The sequence below is a fragment of the Stenella coeruleoalba genome (genome assembly GCF_951394435.1).
Source record: "Stenella coeruleoalba genome assembly, chromosome: 6".
Lineage (NCBI taxonomy): Eukaryota > Metazoa > Chordata > Mammalia > Artiodactyla > Delphinidae > Stenella > Stenella coeruleoalba.
In genome coordinates, this window is record NC_137151.1 from 88424242 (window position 1) to 88444483 (window position 20242).

General features: G+C 36.4%; 1 protein-coding gene across 13 annotated transcripts in view; it reads right to left on the minus strand.

Moving 5' to 3' along the window:
• Positions 1 to 20242, minus strand: part of LOC307187471 (uncharacterized protein) — a 1029543-nt gene that overhangs the window by 889305 nt on the left and 119996 nt on the right. The window contains exon 3 of one of the 13 annotated variants that reach the window (XM_079923571.1): positions 10310 to 10552. The exons of the other annotated variants lie outside the window; for them this stretch is intronic. The gene's annotated coding sequence lies outside the window, so the exon portion shown is untranslated. Of the gene's footprint in view, positions 1 to 10309; positions 10553 to 20242 lie in introns of those variants that run through there. 13 annotated transcript variants of the gene reach the window in all.

Here is a 20242-nt window from a genome sequence, read left to right on the forward strand (position 1 = left end):
TTGAAAATAAGCGAAGCAGATTTTCCTCCCCTCCTTTTTCTTTGAGCATTTATTTACTTGTACTTTTAAGTATCTTCTTCCTTTCTCCTTATCCTTTTGAAGACTAAATAAATTAAATAGGCCTTTTGTTAGCATTAAGACCTGGGAATGTCTTTCTCAAGGACCTGGGAGCCATCTTTTTGAAATGTAAATGTCAGGAGACATAGTGCCCCTATCTCCCAGTTTCTGTGAGAGGGTAGGAGTTTAACTTCAGTGGGTACCTCGCTCCAAGTTGCAAATTTTTTTCCTGTCATAAGAAATATGTTTGCTTTGCCTCTTGATAAAGCCAATTGGCTAACACCCCAATCAACTACCAGGTAAAGCTGGGATGAACTATATGTGACAAATGGTGCCATGAAGTCTTCTTATTGAAGACTAGTTATTGCTTATCTTGAGAAGATATATGTAATGGGTCGTATCTACTTGACTACACAAAAGGGTGAGATTCCTTCCTGTATTTGCCAATTGCCTGTGATACACATCACATTCTGGTTTAATTTTTTATTCAATAATAAAAGTGTTTTCTTTCCCTATTATCTTTGTGGAAGGGATTTCTGGGTTGGAAGATTTTGTTTTTAATTATATTTCTCTATCTCTATACACCATAGATATTTGGGGTGTTCCCCCTTATAAACTGCTATAATAGGTTTGAATCACTCTATCACACTAGATGCTCAAGTAATGTCATATTTCAAACTAACCTACAACAACTACATACTGTTACCATAATTAGAAAGTTCTTTTGATAGAAATCAGTATAGTCTCCAATAGTTAAAGGTGAGGGCACATGTGTATGCACATGCACACACACAAAAATACACATACACACCCCTTGCTACTAGGTCATATATAATAATGAAAGCCAGTATCTGACAAAAGACAGTATCTGACCACATTCTGCCACCTATACAAGTATGTCTTATCAAGCAAACACAAAACGCTAAACTCAGTAACTCGATGCAGTCTCAATTCTCTGTCCTTTCAAGTACTCTAAAAAGTACCTACATGAAAATCCGGTCAAGGCAGTTGCAGTAATAATTCTAGCAGCAAGATTAAGCTAAACTATTAGCCAAGTGTCAGATAACGGAATCCTCCAAAAGTCTCTGAACACAGATCAGATGGAAATCTTAAGCCTAGGGTACGTTTCTGAAGGATATAGGCTATTGGACTCATTAGACTATTTTACCTGATTCATAGAGTGGGATTGTTTGTGTATTTCTAGTGAATCCACATGTCTTGAACAGTACTCATTTCACTAACAAAACTTCAGTAATGGTAAAATTCTATTCTCCATTAACTACATGGCACACCCTGTGGGGTTGATGGAAAATTCAGATAGCTGAATTACTTTTGTAGTACAAGATTTTCACGAGTCTTTCAAATTCCTGATCACTGCAGTTCAAAAGTAACTAACCACCCTTTAGTGAGGATCAAAGCTAAATAACAGATGCATATTTTACCGTGCTTTTGCTAACATGTCAAAGTAAATTATAGATAATATAACATTATGCTTTCAAATTTAATTCAATTGGTCTTGACCTCAATGAATGACACTGGCAGGAAGCCTCTCCCCTTGGACCATGAAAGAATGTTGCACCCTAACACTGCAGCATCCCAGAGCTCAGGCCTGGATAGTTTTCATTTGTAATCTAAACTCTTTCCATTGGTGAGTTCATCAGGTCTGAAGGCTTTAAATGTCACCATAAGCCAACACTTCTAAACTTATGTCCTGAGCCTGGAACTCTCAAGTGACCTCTGGGCTTGTTGAACTAACTACCCATTTGACATCTTCCATCCCCACTTGCATGTTTAATGGACATCTTAAAACTTATTATGCCAATAGTTGGGCCCATGTGTTATCTTTCTTATTCCAGGAGCGTTTAGTTTGGTGGCTAACATATAGTAAATTGGTCATTTGACTTTTTTCACTGATGGAACTTGTAAATTTCTCACTTCACATAAAAACCAAACATTCCAAAAAAATTAAAGTTATTTTATCCCAATTGCATTTAGCATCAAAGGTTACTGTGTACACACTCTAGGAGCATAAATACTATGGTTAATAATTCCACTGAAATTTTTGGCTTAAGCTCATTTGATTGCTGACAAAAGAAAAGTGAAGCCAGTACACAACGATATTTGGCATTAATTTCACTAACAATACACTGCCACAGGTCATGGGAAACTATCTGTCAACAACATCAAAATCGTCATTATACAAACCATGTAATTACCTCTAGTCAAAGGAAAATATTGTGGAATTTGTTAGGTGTATTCCTAAGACAGATTTAACAAAGTTTAAAAATGCAGTTTAATTCAACAAACATATGTTGAGTACCTACAGTGCACCAGGTGTTGCTGTTGGCACTCGAGCAAGCATGATGACACTGTTTTCTTTCTCTTTTGTGTCCCTCAGAAAGAGATGAGAAGAAAGGTGATATGACCGTCAGCTACAGAAACGACAGCAGGTCACTCTAATGAATCTGGGTGTTTTCTTGCTGGCTTCCCTAAGATTGTAACACTTGTGAAGTTGAGCCATGAGGAAGTAAATAAGTGACACATCCCAATGATAACAAATCTAGTGTGGGAGAAAATGGTATATTCAGTCGAGTGTTATCATAACTGAGAAGATCTGAGGATGTGAACAAATAAGCATCATTTACAGACAAGGTCTTCTAAGTAGACCTGGTGAAAGAACACAGAGTCTAGGACTGTGTGTTAGGCAATGAGGCACTGAATAAGAATAATTGTTACTATTATTATTTCAAGCATTGTCCATGATCGATACTGTTCAAAGTTCTTCAAATACATTAACTCCATTAATTATCACAAGAACTCTTAGTTAATATACTTACATACTAGTAAATATTATAATGGATCTAAGATCAATACTATTATCATTCAATTTCACAAATAAATTAAGTCTGGGAGAGGTTAGCAATTTGCCCAAGGTCATAATTCTTTGTATTGATATGCAATACCTGCATATTATATCTGCATAATTCCCATTTTCAGAAATATCAATGGCAAGCTTACATCAACAGAAAAAAAAAGCAGATACAGACACGGTTTACTCATCTAAAGAATACAGAAATAAGTCACCATAGTAAGGATAGAAAAATGAGAAATCAGCAACATTTTTCAGGAAAGGCACAGATGCAAGCATTTGTGCCCCAAAATGTTCACAATTGAACATACAGCTGAGAAGGGTACATGTGAGTGAGTAAATGAGTGCTGTATCTGAGTCTAGAATAACTGGATATTACAGTTCACACAAGACAGTCCTGGTTTACACATGTTATCCCTGCATAAGTGTACTACTGACTCCCTTGTCTCTCAAAAGTGTCCTGTTTGGATAGTGTATTACACGATCACCCTAAAAATGAGCCTTCTGAAAACTTAACTGTTCTTCTAGGTTGTATGTACATATAATAAGACCAAATGCATGTGTGATATCTGAGGATGTGTGTGTGTCAAGGAGTCCCCTCATCTAGGCCAGGTGATCTTCACTAATCTTGAGGTTGTCATATACTGCACGATAGTGGAGAAAAGAGAAAGCACAACACTCAGAAATAAGCACAACCCTCCATTAGATTTTCTTTGCTAACAAAGCTTGGTCCAAGGATCTTTCTGCATTCAGCAATGAGACTGGAAAGCAAAGTTCACTTACCTAGACATCTCTGAGAGTCAGGCTGAGACTCCTTGGTTAGTTATAGGAATATCATGAAATATCACTTGGTTTGTTAATTACCTTCTTAATATAGCTTTCTGCCAAAGTACTGCTTACAAATGGCCCTTCAAGGAAAAGTCAAAAAAAAAGGATACAAATACATACACACATGCACCCACATACACCAGCACATTAACACTGCTGAAAGGAACATGTACCAATCAAAGAAACAGTCCTTAAAACCCATAATCAAGCCATTATTGGGCAATGACAAGTAACAAAGAAGCTGTATGTCTGCTAAATCCTGTATTGCCTGCTAGAAGCTCAAAAACTCAGACAAGTAACACATCGGTTTATAAAGTTCTTATTAAACTGAAATAGTACAGAAATAAGTGTTAAAATATGCAAAGAAAACATTATATTTAAATCAACACATACATGCATGCTTCAGAAAGTGACTAATGGAAACATGGTAGCAGTTATATGTTTTGATAAAGCATAGCTCAACTATGTCTGCTTCTTATATTTATGGATTTCAAGGCAAAATCATTTCACTGAACCAATAACTGAACTGTGGACAATCCTCAGACACTAAAAGAAATAGCCAATTTACAATGTTTTCCTGAAGTCTATGAACTTAATGTATTATTTTGATGGTGTCAGACTGAATTGTAAACATCTTAATTGGAATTTTTTTCATATTTCGCTTTTCTTTTAGAAAATGAAATATGGTTTAGAGTTACAAGTAAATGCATTGCTTTGAGAGAGGCAAAGACAAAGAGGTTTTGAAAGGGGAAAAAAATGAAGATTGCATGAATCCATGCTTTGACTTCCAAATCTCTTACCATATGTACAAGACTCCTCCATGTTCCATCTCTGCTTGTCTTCCTGGCCCTACCTTACCATCACCATCTTCCTGGCCCTAGCCACCATCACCATCCTAGGGACTTGAGCTTTTCCTGATCTTTGACCCTGCTCTGCCAAGTACCTTGCCAAAATCTCTATAAACAGTTACAGAAATCACAACTTGCATGCAGTTTGAAGACAGAGAATTTGCTTCCTCATCTCTGTCCTCAGCACAGAGCATACCACCAAGCACACAGCAGTTGCTTAATGAATATTTGTAGCATGAATAAGTGAAAAGTTATGCTCAATATTTTCATTTAAAATGCAGTATTTAGTCATCTTAATATAGTCAGAGAGATTTTTTTAAACCTCCGGTCTGAATTCCTAACACCATGTTTTGCACGTAACAACTGCAGTACTGTGCTTCAGAAAAAGAAAAAAAAAAAAAGTTGTTTTTTTTTAACTATTAAATAATGCAAAAGGATCAAAAAAAATCCAGACACCATCTCATAATCTCTTACTAATAGAGCGCATTCCTTATTTTCCAAAGCTATCCTTTGAATCTTCTAATGCAGGAGCAGGTATGAGCATGTGCACGTGCGCGCGCGCACACACACACACACACACACACACACACACACACACAGGGGCACACTTACATTTTCCTTTTTTCCCCTCATTCTCCCCCCTATAGAGTAAGATGTGGCTACTAGTCAGTCAATCAGTCAACTTGTGAAATGCAAATAGCAGCTCACAGTGATTTTTTTCTAGGCTTCCTAGTCCAGGCAGCAAAAATAAAATATATTTCTCAGAGAAAATCAAATGAACCTTATGTGAATGAATTGTTTTCTTTACCATTTTCATTTTTTAGAAAAAGCAGAAATGCTTTTACCTGGAAAGTACTTTCTTTGACTAAGTTAGTATCATGCCGACTGACCTTTACTTTATTGCTCCACCAGCTCTCTGGCATTTTAATGTTTTGGTCTGTAATAATAGTCGTAAAGAATGGAATGGGCTTTTTGAAGCAATTTTCTCCCTAAGGATTTAAAAATCAGTCTTTATTTTTCACATACTCAAAACAAAGCACTTAAAAAAAATCAAATGGAAATGCAGTTAGTGCAGAAGTGGGCTCATTTACACTTCAATATCTTTAAATGCTGGACAAAAGAGAATACTGCATGTAGATATTTTTAAATGTCTTTTTAAGTGTGAGTGATTTCTGGGTTCAGGATCAAATGCAATATATTATAAGATTATGATCTCTCCTTCACAGAGCTTCCCGGGATAAAGAATCTTAGGCCAGCCCAATAAGGGGTCAGAATTTCCCATGTGCGTACACAGCTTACTCTACTGGAAGCATCCTTGTGCCTGACTCCAACCTGGTTCAGTTTCCAGTCTATCTTTAAAAACTTGACTTTCTCTGGTTCCACAATCTCTGCTAGTATACAGCCTTACAGCTGTTTCCCAAATAAAAAAAAAAAGAGAAAAAAGAAAATCAAAGGCTTTTTCAAGTTGGGAAACAACCTTCCCCTGCTGAGTTAACAGATTTCTCTCCCTTTTGTTTCAGGGAGGAAACAGAATATACTCTTAAACTTTCCCTCCATCCCCCAACAACTGCAGCTGTTTCCTTCTCAAAGACCCATGACTATGATAGCCAAAAAAATTCTTACCAAAATTTTAATAAAAATTCAAACAGAAGTTATGAATGTAAAATTTAAGACATTTTTGTCAATTATTTTAATCCACCAATATATTCCAATTAATAAATTACCTGAGAAAAATTCTGTTTAATTAGTATCACTGATAAAAATGATTTAAATTTGTTAAACAAAGATGTCAGTGCTCCTAAGTAAATATTTTGTCATAAATATATTTTCTAAATAACCAAGAATATACTACTCAAAGATAAGACCATTTTAAGCTTTTGTGATGGATTAATATTTAAGAATATGGTCTTTAATGAACTCATCAACAATTATTTAAAGAAAAACACAGTGATCAAGACACTGACCTAGGCACATACTTAGAGTTAAAAAAATCAAAATAGGGCTTCCCTGGTGGCGCAGTGGTTGAGAGTCCACCTGCCGATGCAGGGGACACGGGTTCGTGCCCCGGTCCGGGAAGATCCCACATGCCGCAGAGCAGCTAGGCCCGTGAGCCATGGCCGCTGAGCCTGCGCATCTGGAGCCTGTGCTCCACAACGGGAGAGGCCGCAACAGTGAGAGGCCCACGTACCGCAAAAAAAAAAAAAAAAAAATCACAATATACAAATTCCCCACTGAAATAAAAGATTACACTCTATTTTAAGATTAAATAATAAGCACACATGAAAGAAATTACAAATAAGAGAGTACCTGTGTACAGATTTTAGCTAGGCTATATAAGACATCTACATAAAAGAAATGTGCAGCAATAAATGCAAGTGAAAAAGGAATTAAGAATGGAGAGATTATTGTGAATTTGTGGCAAGAGAGAAGGTTCATCATGAATCCCTCAACTTTTGTCAAATTATTCCCCTCCATCAGTGTTTTTTGACAGGCGTCTGGATTGTAGTTGCTCAATTTTTCTCATCCTTGTTTCTCTCATCACCAAAGACTAATACTTGCATGGAATTGCCAAAGTCTTCATGTTCTACCCATTCAACACCCAAACACATAATCTCACAATTTTTTAACATTTCAAGTTAAAACTCTTCACCTCAATCTCCACCAAATCACCTGATGGCCTTAGAGTTTACTATCACCCAGAATTGCTTCCTGGTAAATATGTAAACCTATAATATCCCTCTCTGTTACCACACTTCTCTATGCCAATATATCACTTTCATGTACTCTTTAACCACATCCAGACCAGTTCCTCACTCTCCATCCCTCTCACACAACCTGTTTTCTTCAGCTTTTTCAGTGCTCTCCTGTTCTCACCTTCTTCCCTAGCCAGCCTGAACCCCATGGCTGATAAGGTTAACTATCTTTCCATCAGTACCTTCAACTCCCCACAGCCTCACTCTTTTTCATGCCTTCTCTACAAACTGTCATCTCTCCATTCACCAGTCCAACATTTAGATACCTAAGCACTATTACAGAAATGCCCAAATTCTTATGTATTCTTGATATTAAAAATATTCTGTAATGAAAGAAGATAGGCTACTAGGAAGAGGAGAGTAAGATACATTTATTCAAGGCCTTGGGTGGAGTGCCATGAGAATGATGTGCTGGTTAAAGTCACAGACCACAGTTCAATCATGACTTTCGACAGAACATATTCAGTGGAGTAATTGTTGCCAAATCAGGGTAGATGAAAGGATGAATCTGAGGTGACAAACAGGAGACAGTGAACATATCTTTTCAAGAAGACTGGCAGTAGAGGAAATGAAAGATAAAATGATAGCTAAAGAAAGAGATGCGGTCTGCAAAATCTTTTTTAAAATGGATGATATTTGAACACAGTTACAGGCTAAAAAGAAGAAGCTAATAGGAAGGGAAATGCTGACAATAAAGGAGAGAAAAAGCATCAATTTGTAGATCAAAGTATCAGAAAAAGAGGTAAGAAATGAGATCAGAGGTGCCTATGAAGGAAGAACTAAATGGAGAATAGAGGGGAAAAGAATATAAGAAAAGATTTAGATGAGCTTTTAGGTAAAAGAGACAGAGTTGAATAAATTCTAAGTTGAGAGTCTGCTTTTGTTCAGATCATTTCACTTCAACCTGCTTACATTCTCTGTTCCCTATTTTCTGTTTCTGCCTTGTTTCCTATGAAAAGATTCACAATGTCCCCTCTTATCTAACGCTTTGTACCACTTCTATACTCATGACTGCTGGCTTCATTCATGTGCGTCCTTTCACTGCCTTCGTCTATTCAGTCTTGTTAACCCACAACCTCTACCAGCTCAATTCCTTGAATCCTCTGTGACATCAGCTCACCAGATTCTCTATATCTCTATGAACAGGAAACAGATGAGCAAGAAACACTCTTCAGGTTTTGTTTGATTTGATTCTCTATAGCATTTAATGTTCTAATATATTCTATCTCTAGGCTTCATTCATCTATCTAAAGTGTCCCCCTAATGTTGGTGATGCCTAAGACTTCATCCTCATTACTGGAGACCTAGACAGAGGAAACCAGAAGGTATTCTTGGAAGCTGCCATCCAAGATTATCTCTGAAAAGTGTGATTCGACTCCCTTCAGTAGTAAACCAGCAGAACATGAGTAAAATTAAGGAAATTTAGAAAAGCAACTGATTTGGGGAAGAGAATGAGTTAAGTTTTAGATTTCAGGCTGATAGTCTCCGTTCGTGCCTCCAGACCTACTCTCTGCTCTTCTCTGGTCTACTCAGGCGGAGACTGATCTGCACGGTGTGCATCATTTATGTTCCCTCATCCTCTGGATTCCTGTTAGGCTTGGCCAATGAGAACTCCAGGAAATAGGAGGGTGGGAGGAAATAGAGGTCAGGTATTTTTTCTCCCTGCTTCTTCCAAGTTGGACTGCAGTTTTAGCAGGAGCTGCATTCCTCTACCCATGGCCAGAGCATTTCTCAGGAAGGCCTTCTTTCATAGCTTCCGTTCTCTCTGGGTTCTGGTAACCACTCTCTTACCTAGACATTCTGAGTTTCTTAATATTGTTAGTCCCTGGATCAAAGACCATCCTTTGTTGATTCTCTTATTCCTGCCCACATCTCTGTAAATAGTTTACACATTAAATCTCTTCAATTAACCCTTTGAATAAGCCATCTATTTCCTGTCTGGACCCTTATTGATACTGAAGTGTTTTGTTTGAAATGACAGCACGACATGCGAACAGTGAGACGGCAGCACTGAACTGGAGAAACAAAGGAATGAATTCAGATCTAAAAATGTATGTTTGGAAAAATATCTGTGCAAATGTGATAATGGAATCCACAGTAGAGGATGAAATCTCTAAAGAACAGCATGAACAGGAAGTACAAAGTAAATAACTAAATACAAACTGTGGGATGTATTCATATTTAGAACAAATGGAAAAGAATGAATGAAAGGAAGAGCAAAAAGTAGAAAAAAATTAAGTATCAAACAGATCTTAAGGTTTGCTGCAACCCAAATTCACTTAACATTTTTATTGTACAATAACATCATAAATTTTAGGAAATTTGGTGACTCTGGCCTCCCAAAACTATTAAATCTTGTTGTTCTAACATCAAAAAGTAGAGTGTTCATATTTGAGTATGCAATGGGTGTGACTATCTTTTCTAAAAATATTTTAACAAATTGTTTGCTTCTGTCCTTATATACTTAGCTATCTGTATATGTATTAATACAACTTTACATTATATAATTTAGCATGTTTTAATACAAAAATAAAATAGTTCTATATAATGCAAAATAGCTGGCCTAAGCATGGAAAGGTATGAATTACCCATGATCAACTCTGTGTTTTTTGGTTTCTGTGTGTTTTTTTAATAATTTTCCTTTTGTTTTGAACAGAAATAGCCCTGATATTACAAATAACCCTTTGCCAGCTTAACGAAACCGCTGGGGTGTGGGAAGTGCTTAAAGCATTGCTTTTCTTATTTGTTTTGTTTTAAGCAAGGGACTAGAACTAAAGGTGAGGAGGATGTCTGCAGAAAGGAACAGAGACCAAATTCACAAGCCAACACTTTACAACAGTTGGTATCTACTGGTTTGGCCAAAAGGTTCATTCAGGTTGAAACCCGGACGAACCTTTTGGGCAGCCCAATATTACCAAAATTTGTCTTTCGAATGAAGTAGAAATTGTTCCGTCAGTATATTTGATGATGTAGTTCAAATACAGAATAAAGCCAATTTTAGCATGTGGGAGGAACTTTGCATCTCAGCTATGTCCATGTTGAACTTTCAGTAGCACTCACTATCAGGCCGGGCTCTGTTTCTTCAGATCCATTCCTTGCCCTTCTCTTGCTCTCTCAGTGTCCTAATGGGGGTTGATCCTGGCAGTCTGCGTTTACCAAGCTCCTGGGTTTGGCCAGCTGAAAGCACTGCTGAGAGACTGGGGTTCAGGAAGAAGAGAGAAGTAAGATGCTTGCCCTCTCCTTTGATGCTACAGGTGTCTCTGACAGCTGCTGTGTCTTTCCTTGGTTTTAGCACCTGCCAGACAAGCTCTCCACAATTCCATCTTGTACTCAGTGACCCAACGACCTGAGTCTCTGGGCTCCAGCAACACCGGCTCTTACTTTTGCCCCTGCAGCCCAGAGCATCTGGTAGCATCTTTTGTTCTTGCAGATCTCCCGGATGCTTCACTGTTCCCTGGTTGGCTTCTTACTCTCTTCGATCAACTAGATAACCAATTCCCTGCATTAAATTCCCTCTGTCTTAAATACATTGAGTGTTTTCTATTTTCCTCATTGGTCCCTGACTGATTAATACCCCTGTATGCTGCTCTGTGTTATGCTGATTTGCATATTTGTTTCATACTCTCCATTACTCTTTGTAACACCTGGCACAGTGCCCAGCACAATGTAAATGTTTCACGAATATGTGGAATTGCATTTCTAAAGGGAGTTTTGTGAGGTTTAATACTTAATGGAAAATTAAAACAAAATCAAGGACCTTAATTAGGGACATAGTCATTCACAGTAAACTTAAAAGCAGCTATTAAAACTATCCAGTAATAACTTATCTCATTGTGACACTGATTGAGGAGAAGACCACAGCGTTCCTGACCTCCTCCCACACCAAATCATTGCAAATCCTCTTAGAATTAATAGCAGTCATAACCCTTTTCATAGGTGAAAATGCAGCACTCTTACCAGAACAGTAACATAACAATTGTAATGGCCTGTAATTTATACCACGATTTGTAAAATGCAGGCATTCTGTGATGGTTTCCATGGCTACATGCATAGAAAGAGGAGTGAGGTTACAGATGAAAATAAGCTATGACTGAACTGTGAGAAGTATAAAGATTAACTCTGAGAATGAGGGAGAAATGTTTTAAAAAAATGAAGTGTTACGATTGAAACCACATAATAAAATATGTGGTTGTCATTATAACCTGACAGTGATGTGATTAATTCAGAAATACTATCAAAGTGAAAAGAAATGAGTTACTTTAATGCAAATAAAAGATAACTCGACATTACACAGAAAGCCAACAGAACCAGACACTCAGCAGCACTCCCAGGTGGAAAGGCAAACTTCCCTGTTCTCAAGACCCCACAAAAGCATCCAGATACTACTAAGACTGTCCTCTCAACTATCCTGGAGTCCTGACTCAGCAAGTAACAACCCAGTATATTCTGTGTGATTGCTGTAAAGCTTGGAGAACTAAAGGTTGATTTCACCGGGTCAATCTTTTAGGATTTACTTCTACCATCTACCAACTTTCTCCCAATAGCCTAGACTTCAGGGCTGCCTGACTTCTCATACTACATAAAATAAAGGATAAACTGGAAGATAAAGTAAAGATAAAGTAAAGATAAAGATTAACTCATACTTTATTATTTAGACTTTGCTTGCTTTAGTACATTAGTACTAAAACAAGCTTAGCAATAGATAACAACAACTACATTGAATGAGCATCTATAAAAAAAATTTAGAATAAAAACAGGAAATGGACAAGGAAACTCTCATTTAATGTTCAGTAAGTAGTACAGAGCTACTTAAAATTCAACTCTTTATCACTAAACACTAATCGCTATTTTTCAATAGATTTTGCCTTATCATAAAAATAACTGAGACTGTGACAAGAGAATCTAAATCTTTTACAAATGTATGAAATGATCTCACTGAAGGAAGTGGGGGGAAAAGTCGCTGACCTAAGTAACTTAGGAAATGAGTGAAGTCTGTTAAGAGAAAATCAAAAGGAACTATATATAAGCACTGAACTTTAGTTAATGAAGTTCCTTCCCATAAGAGTACAAGTTAATAATCTCAATACTACTATACACGTATACTGGAATTGAATACTTCATGTATGGATGGTGAATGGTGAAATCCACTATTAGAGTGGGAACTAAGGGATAAACAAGGGGAGGAGGCTAGAATGATCCACGTGGTTGTCAGAGAGGAAGAAATTTTCCTCTGCCCTTCTAAGTTCTTCTGGCTGGTCTAAGAATTACATTGACATGAGATAGATTAACAGGGAAAAAAATCAAACAAAAGTTTAATAACATGTATATGTGGAAGAGACCGGGAAAACTCAGTAACTTGCCAAAATGACCAAAACTCTCACCTTAAATACCATCTTCATCTAAAGACAAAGGAGGATGTTGCGGGTAGTGGTTTGGGACCTCAAAGTGGAAGAAGGCAATTCACATGGAGATGGAAAAGCAAATGTTTGGTAAACAAATGTTTGCTGGGCCATGTAGAGTGGACTGATCTCTAGGCCTTGCCTGTATTCTTTGCAGATGTCTCTAGTAATAACTCTATCTCAGACACAGGCCCTTTATTTAAATTCTTTCAGGTAGTTAAAGGGGCTGTAACAACAATAACTTTCTGAATCTTCTGTTTCTTAAAAATAACCAGCCTAAATTAACCCTCATGCCCAAGAGACACATTTGGTGTGGCAAATTTTGCTCCCTTAAATGGTATTAGAATCGGAAACATCAGTATGAACTTATGTTTAACTTAATATAGATAAGATGGTTATATATATATATATATGTATGTGTGTGTGTGTCTGTGTGTGTGTGTGTGTCTGTGTATGATGGTACATACACATTTATTTCCTAGCTCTGTCAACTGAGAGAGCCTAAAAGAAATAACACCCCAGTAGAAACAAGCACACTTAGTGCTTGAATCTTGGTTTCTTCAACCATTCTCCAACAAAAGGAACCAGGGTTTCTTGGAGAAACAGCTGATTCTAGGACTGGCATAGGAAATATACAAGATGAGTGTGGAGCTAATTGTAGTGCCAGAAAGTAAGAAAGTGCTCAAAACAAAACACAGACAAAAACAAAAAAATACGCACATTGATGAGAATATATCAAAGAAACACAAGAGCCAATGAAAGAGCTCCCAATGAACAAAGCTGGAAGAAATAAATAAACTAGTATTGAATTATATGGCCCAAATGATAAAACAAATATCCTTGAGTCTATATTGATATAAATAAATTATTGAATAAATAAATAAACGGGGAGAAAGGATAAACCTCCTGTGCAAAAGAATTTCAAATAACCTTAATATAGAAACTCCATTCTGAAGGAGGGGAAGCATAACTTACCACTCCTTAAGTACAGACTGACGTTCATCCAAAGAGTATTGTATGGAAAGGGTATAACAAGTGAAGGGAAGAGGAACTTTACAGTGGAGAAAACCAGCAAACACTACTTCAGCCAGGTAATCAAGGTTGACAGCAACAGTGCAAGGTCATGATGATAGTAGGTACCCTTGACATATTGTGATGAAAATGGTACTTTACTTTGTGATCTTCCTCCCACTAACCGTAACCCATAATCATGAGAGAAAAAATCATATAAATTCTAATCAAGGGGAATCCTACAGTCCTGACTAATATTCCTCAAAACTGTCAAGGACATCAAAAACAGGAAAGTCTGAAAACCTGTCACAGCCAAGAGAGGCCTAAAAAAGATATAATGACTGAATGTAATATAGTAAACCGGATGGGATCTTCGAACAGAAAAAAATACATTAGGTTAAAAACTAGTAAAATTTGTCTATAATCTATGGACTTCAGTTAATAAGAACATATCAATATTGGTTCACTAATTATAACAAATGTACCATACTAATGTCAACATTAATAACAGGGAAAACAGGTGTACAAACGTATATGGGAGCTTTCTATACTATCGTTCCAATTTTTCTATAAATCTGAAACTGTACTAAAAATTAAAGTCTACATAAAAAGTGGTAATTACAAATATAACAAAATATGTTTATAGTTAAGAAATACTCCACAGCATGATTTTTTAAGTTCTAAAGAAAGACTATAAAAGCATTCAAATATCTTTAATCCATTACACTAAAAATAATAGTCTTACAATGCTACAAGTTAAAGTAAAATCTTCAATATTATTATAAATTCCTTAATTCCATCAAGGAGAAAATTCTAAGTCATGGATGACCTTAGAATGATATTCTATCTGGACTTAACTTACAGCCATGACTTTCTTTCAAAACTATCATCAAAATCAATACATATTGTCATGGTCATACTACAGAGTTTAGGTGTGGCTCTGAAACCACCCTAAGTTTGAACTCTGAATCTGCTACTTACTAAACAAATGACCTTGGCCAAATTACTTGACTCTTATGTATTGGGTTGGCTAAAAAGTTCTTTCGGGATTTTCCATAAGATCATACAGAAAAACCTGAACAAACTTTTTGGCCAACCCAATACTTGCGCTTTATTACACATATGGTTGCATGGAATTGATGTGATGATTACACGAGTTAGCATACGCAGACCACTTAAAAGAGCGTCTTTCATGTAGCATATGTTCAATAAATGTTAGTAGTTTTCTTTAATTTTTACCAAACCTCCCACATACTAGGATTTGAGTTCCATGAAGTCAGAGATTTTTGCCTGTTAGAGTCACTACTATAGCTCACGTGCCCGAAACGATGCCTGTCCCGTGGTAAGTGCTCAATAAGCAATTTTTGAATTATCATCATCATCACAGATCCAAATCAATGGAACCAATTACTCAACAGCATAAATAAACTAGGCTGACCCCTTTAGCTATAAAATTTCTGAAAAGAAATATTCTGCTGTAGTGGACATAGAAACAGTCAGGAAGTTAAAACAAAGTCTCAGTCATGTCAAGCCTTCCCTCTGAGCCTCTGTTAGTCACTGTTGATTAGTGGTTACCCTTATATTTTTGTGGGATGAACTTCCAAATAAGGAATATGAAGTAAAGTATTTTTACTCTATTTCCTACCTTGAAACTCACAAAAAACACCCAACATTTTTTTAAAAACAGAAATATCGCCATCATCAACACAACAACCAAATGGCTCTTAACTTTAAACGAAGACCTAGTGACGGTGTTAAGGAATGAGTTGGAGAAGGTAGAATTTAGCCACCTCCCCCCTTTTTCATCAACAACCCACAGTTCACACAACATAAAAAATTCATTTGTATCTAAATATGATCTTTTCAATATAATGAAGCTTCAGGGAATTTCCTACATCACTTCCCTCCTTGTTTTTAAGTAATTTGACACAAAACTTTAGTTTAAGTAATTTGACACAAAACTTTAGTATAACAATTGTGTTTTTAAGTAATTTGACACAAAACTTTAGTATAACAATTTAGGAAACAATTGTGTTTCCTTTAAATGCAAAGCATATCTGTCAAATCCCATTGCAAATGATATTAAATTTGACATTTCACCTGAGGAACCAAGATTTATTGATAATGACATTCCAAGGTTAGGTATCTGACCAACACTTTTAAAACTGTTAAATGACTTCTAAATTCCTCATCCACTTCCAGGTTGTGGCAGATTGAAAGAAAATATATAGTAAAAAAGCTCTAACCTACAAGCTAATGGAGGGTAATGGAATCATAGAAAATATTAGATTAATCCAAAAAAGGCAAAAAAGAAAAGAATAAAAAAGAACACATGAGATGAACAGAAAATGAATAGTAACATGGCTAATGGAAATTCAAATATATGCAACTTACAAAAGAAACATCTTACATATAAGAACACAGAAAGGTTGACAATAAGAGAAGGGGAATGAGAACAGTGTGGATTTCTTCTCTCCTATGTAGTCCTTACTGTTTTCTGGAATTCTATTCAGTTAGGTTTCTTTGTGTTTTCAACTAATAGATTTTTTAAAATGACTTTATTGTTTATCTGCCTTGTTCAATTCTTAGGCTAAGAGTGACAGAATCTTGAGACTTTTGAAAACCCCATCAGAAGTAGAAGTAACTCTCATATTTTTTCATCTTTCAGTTTAAACTATTTTTAAATTTCCTTTGATTTCTTTTTGATAAATTTGGTATTTAGAAGTATATAATTTAATTTCCAAAGTTGAGCAGATTTTCTAGTATGAAAATATACAGAATATGAATCCATTTCAAAATGTATATGCAAAGAAAGTTGAAGGGGAGAAATAATGAAGACAAAAACAGAAATTATAAAACAAGAAACAAATACAATAAGAAAAAAAAAAGCCAAAACTTGGTTCTTTGAAAACACTAATAAACTATCCAGTAAAACCAAGAAAAGAAAAAAACAAGCAGGAATATCAGGGATGAGAAAGAAGACATCACTATAAAGCCAAGAAACAGTAAAAAGATCATAATAAAAGATTTGAAGGACCTGTACCAAAAATTAGGAAATCTAGATGAACTGGACAAATTTTGGAAAAACAAAACCTACCAAAACTGATCCAAGAAAAAAAAAATCTGAATAGTTTTGTATCTATTTAGGGAATCAAATATAAAATTAATTATTCCACAAAACCACTTCAGGCCCAGATCATTTCAGTGGGTGCCGAAATTTTTTTTAATGACTGAAGGAAAAATACCAATTTAATATAAAATATTTCAAAAATAAAAACAAATATTACAAGTTGTTAGATGTATCTAGAATAACTTTAACATCCAAACTTGAAAAGAGCAGTAAAAGAAAGAAGAATTATAAGACAATCTCTCTCACAAATATAAAGAAAAAAAACCCTAAATTAGTAAATAAATAATGGACGCCAAGATCATGGTATCAGAATGTTGTCAGCCACACATACATAACCATCTTCATTTATTCTGAGGCTCGAGAGCACAGGATTCTTCTTTGGAAAAAGCACAAACCACAATATGCCAAGAACTTAATCTTCCCACACAAAAAGGCTGGCTCTGTCACATAATCATACAGTGAAACCTACCAGCAGATAAGCTCTGCCATACACATAAAACTTCCAGGCAGTTTTTTATATCTCACTTTTAAATTGAAATAAACAACAAAGAAATCACTAGGTAGAAGAGGAAAGCCATTGAGTAAACAGAGACAAAAAGCAAATAAACAGAAATAAGAAGAAATAGAGAAAATGCAGGGAGCAGAATAAAACTAAATGAGGAAATACACCTAATATTCTTGAGGAAATAAGAGAATTGTGTTTATAAAATAAGACCAGGGCTTCCCTGGTGGCGCAGTGGTTGAGAGTCCGCCTGCCGATGCAGGCGACGCGGGTTCGTGCCCCGGTCTGGGAAGATCCCACATACCGCGGAGCGGCTGGGCCCGTGAGCCATGGCCGCTGGGCCTGCGCGTCCGGAGCCTGTGCTCCGCAACGGGAGAGGCCGCAACGGGAGAGGCCACAACAGTGAGAGGCCCGCGTACCGCAAAAAAAAAATAAATAAATAAGACCACTTTGCTATACAAAAGGAAAAACTGGGAACAATAAAGAATTTGGAAAATAAAAATATGGCAATTAAAATTTTAAAATTAATAGCAGGGACTTCCCTGGTGGTGCAGCGGTTAAGACTCCATACTCCCAATGCAGGGGGTCAGGGTTTGATCCCTGGTAAGGGAACTAGGTCTCATACGCATGCTGCAACTAACAGTTCTCATGTCCCAACGAAGGAGCCCTCAAACCACAACTAAGGAGCTCACCTGCCACAACTAAGACCTGGTACAACCAAATAAATAAATATATATATATATTTTTAAGTTTAAAATTAATGGCAATTTTGGAAGGGCCAGGAAAGTCTCCAAAAAATAAAACAAAATGATAAAAATATTGGGAAAAAAAATTAGAAAGTTAAAGGATCCATACAAAAATCCCATATGTAATTAAGAAGACTTTTAAGTCAAGTTACCGATAATTTAGTTGTCATTAATAAGAAAGCAGGAAATTATGTAAGAAAACAATAGAAAAAAGAAAAATATCTCCTAGATCGACTGTCTAGCATAATAAATATTTTTTAACCTAGAGCAACACTTAGAATCGTGAAATGCAGACCAAAAGGATAAAGAGAAGATACTAAAGGGTTAGACAAAAAAATTAGTTCCCTTTGCTCATTCTTAGGAAATCTACTGAAAGATATGCTCCAACAAAATGAATATGTAAACAATTAAAAGAGGAGACATGGGATCCTGTAAGTGTAGATGATGATGAAGAGAAGCCTCAGAATGATAAACATGCAACAGACCTAGACAGCATAGAGTTGGTCCCAGCAGTAGGGTATTCTGGGGAGTAAAAGATAAATCATGTGATGCAGTTGGCCTTGTAAAAATCAGGACTGAGTGATTACAAATCTCTCGGTTTATCTGAGAAGAATTAGAAAAATAAATTAAAAGATTAGGCAATTATTAACTCTTACACAAAGTTGTATAAGAAAAACATTAATTAGAATAGACCACTTGACTAAACTGTGAGCACTATTTTCCTAGTTAAAATAATATGTACTCTAACCTTCATTAATTCAGAGTTCTGATATAGCAATTTGGGGAGAGGAAAAGAAATTAGAGAGCTTCCCTGGTGGCGCAGTGGTTAAGAATCCACCTGCCAATGCAGGGGACAAGGGTTTGAGCCCTGGTCCAGGAAGATCCCACATGCTGTGCAGCAACTAAGCCCATGCGCCACAAATACTGAGCCCACACACCTACAGCCCATGCTCTGCAACAAGAGAAGCCACCGCATGAGAAGCCCGCGCACAGCAACGAAGAGTAGCCCCAACTCGCCACAACTATAGAAAGTCCATGCGCAGCAACAAAGACCCAACGCAGCCAAAAATAAAATAAATTAATTAAAAAAAAGAAATTAGAAACATGGGGTAAGCAGGTTCTATGGTGCAACAGTTAAAAGTTTCTGAATTATAGTTGCAAGTCAATACATAATACCTAGAATATAGAAATAAATAAATACCAATAATGTAAGTTGAGTTCCCTGGGAAACCGACTTTAGATGAAAATTAGCTTGTAGCTTTTTAAGAAGTGCTCTTGGGCTCAATATCTATGGAAGGGGAGGAAAGAGAATAGGATTGGACAAAGGGAAAAACTAACGCACTTTCAATCAATCATCTCAGCTAACCCTGCCCTGAAGATTGGATGACCATTTAGAGCAGTCTGGAGTTAGAGAGACTCTTTGAAAGAGTCTTGAAGTATGTGTGTGTGGAGGGGGGATGGGGGGTTGGCAAATGAGGAATTTATATCCATCCAGCCATCCTCCCTGTTCTGCCCTGTAAATTTATCAGTGGACACAGATTAACCAAGGAAGGGGCATGATCTTAAGGGAGGTAGCTGTCTTAACTGAGGCAATTCCTGGAAGACGCTGGTGACTGGAGGCTATCTGCCAGTGGTATGTCCAGCATCTGAGTAATAATTCCTTTATTTATGAAGGGGAGTCTGCACAGTACATCATAGCCTCCACCACAGAAGTATAAGTGTATTATTTGAAAATGTTAAGGTAAGTATCTGAAGAAACAGTTAAAAGAGCTGAAAGTTGTTGCCTCTGAGAAGCTGGTCTAAAGCTGGTTAAAGAGGAATGCCATGTCCCATTTTAAGCCCACTGGTATTATTTGATTGCTTTTACTCTGTTTATTAGTTGACAAAGATAAAAATGATAATTTTTAACAGCAGGACACACAAAAGAACATGTAAATGTATACTTTTAAGGATAGATAAGAGGAAATACTTTAAACTTCATTGTTATGTTAAGGTGGTGGGAATACAGTTAGATATATATACATATTTATATACAGGAATATAGGTAGAATATAGAAAGATACCCAATGTTCAAGCCTTCTATAAAGTTATTTATTATA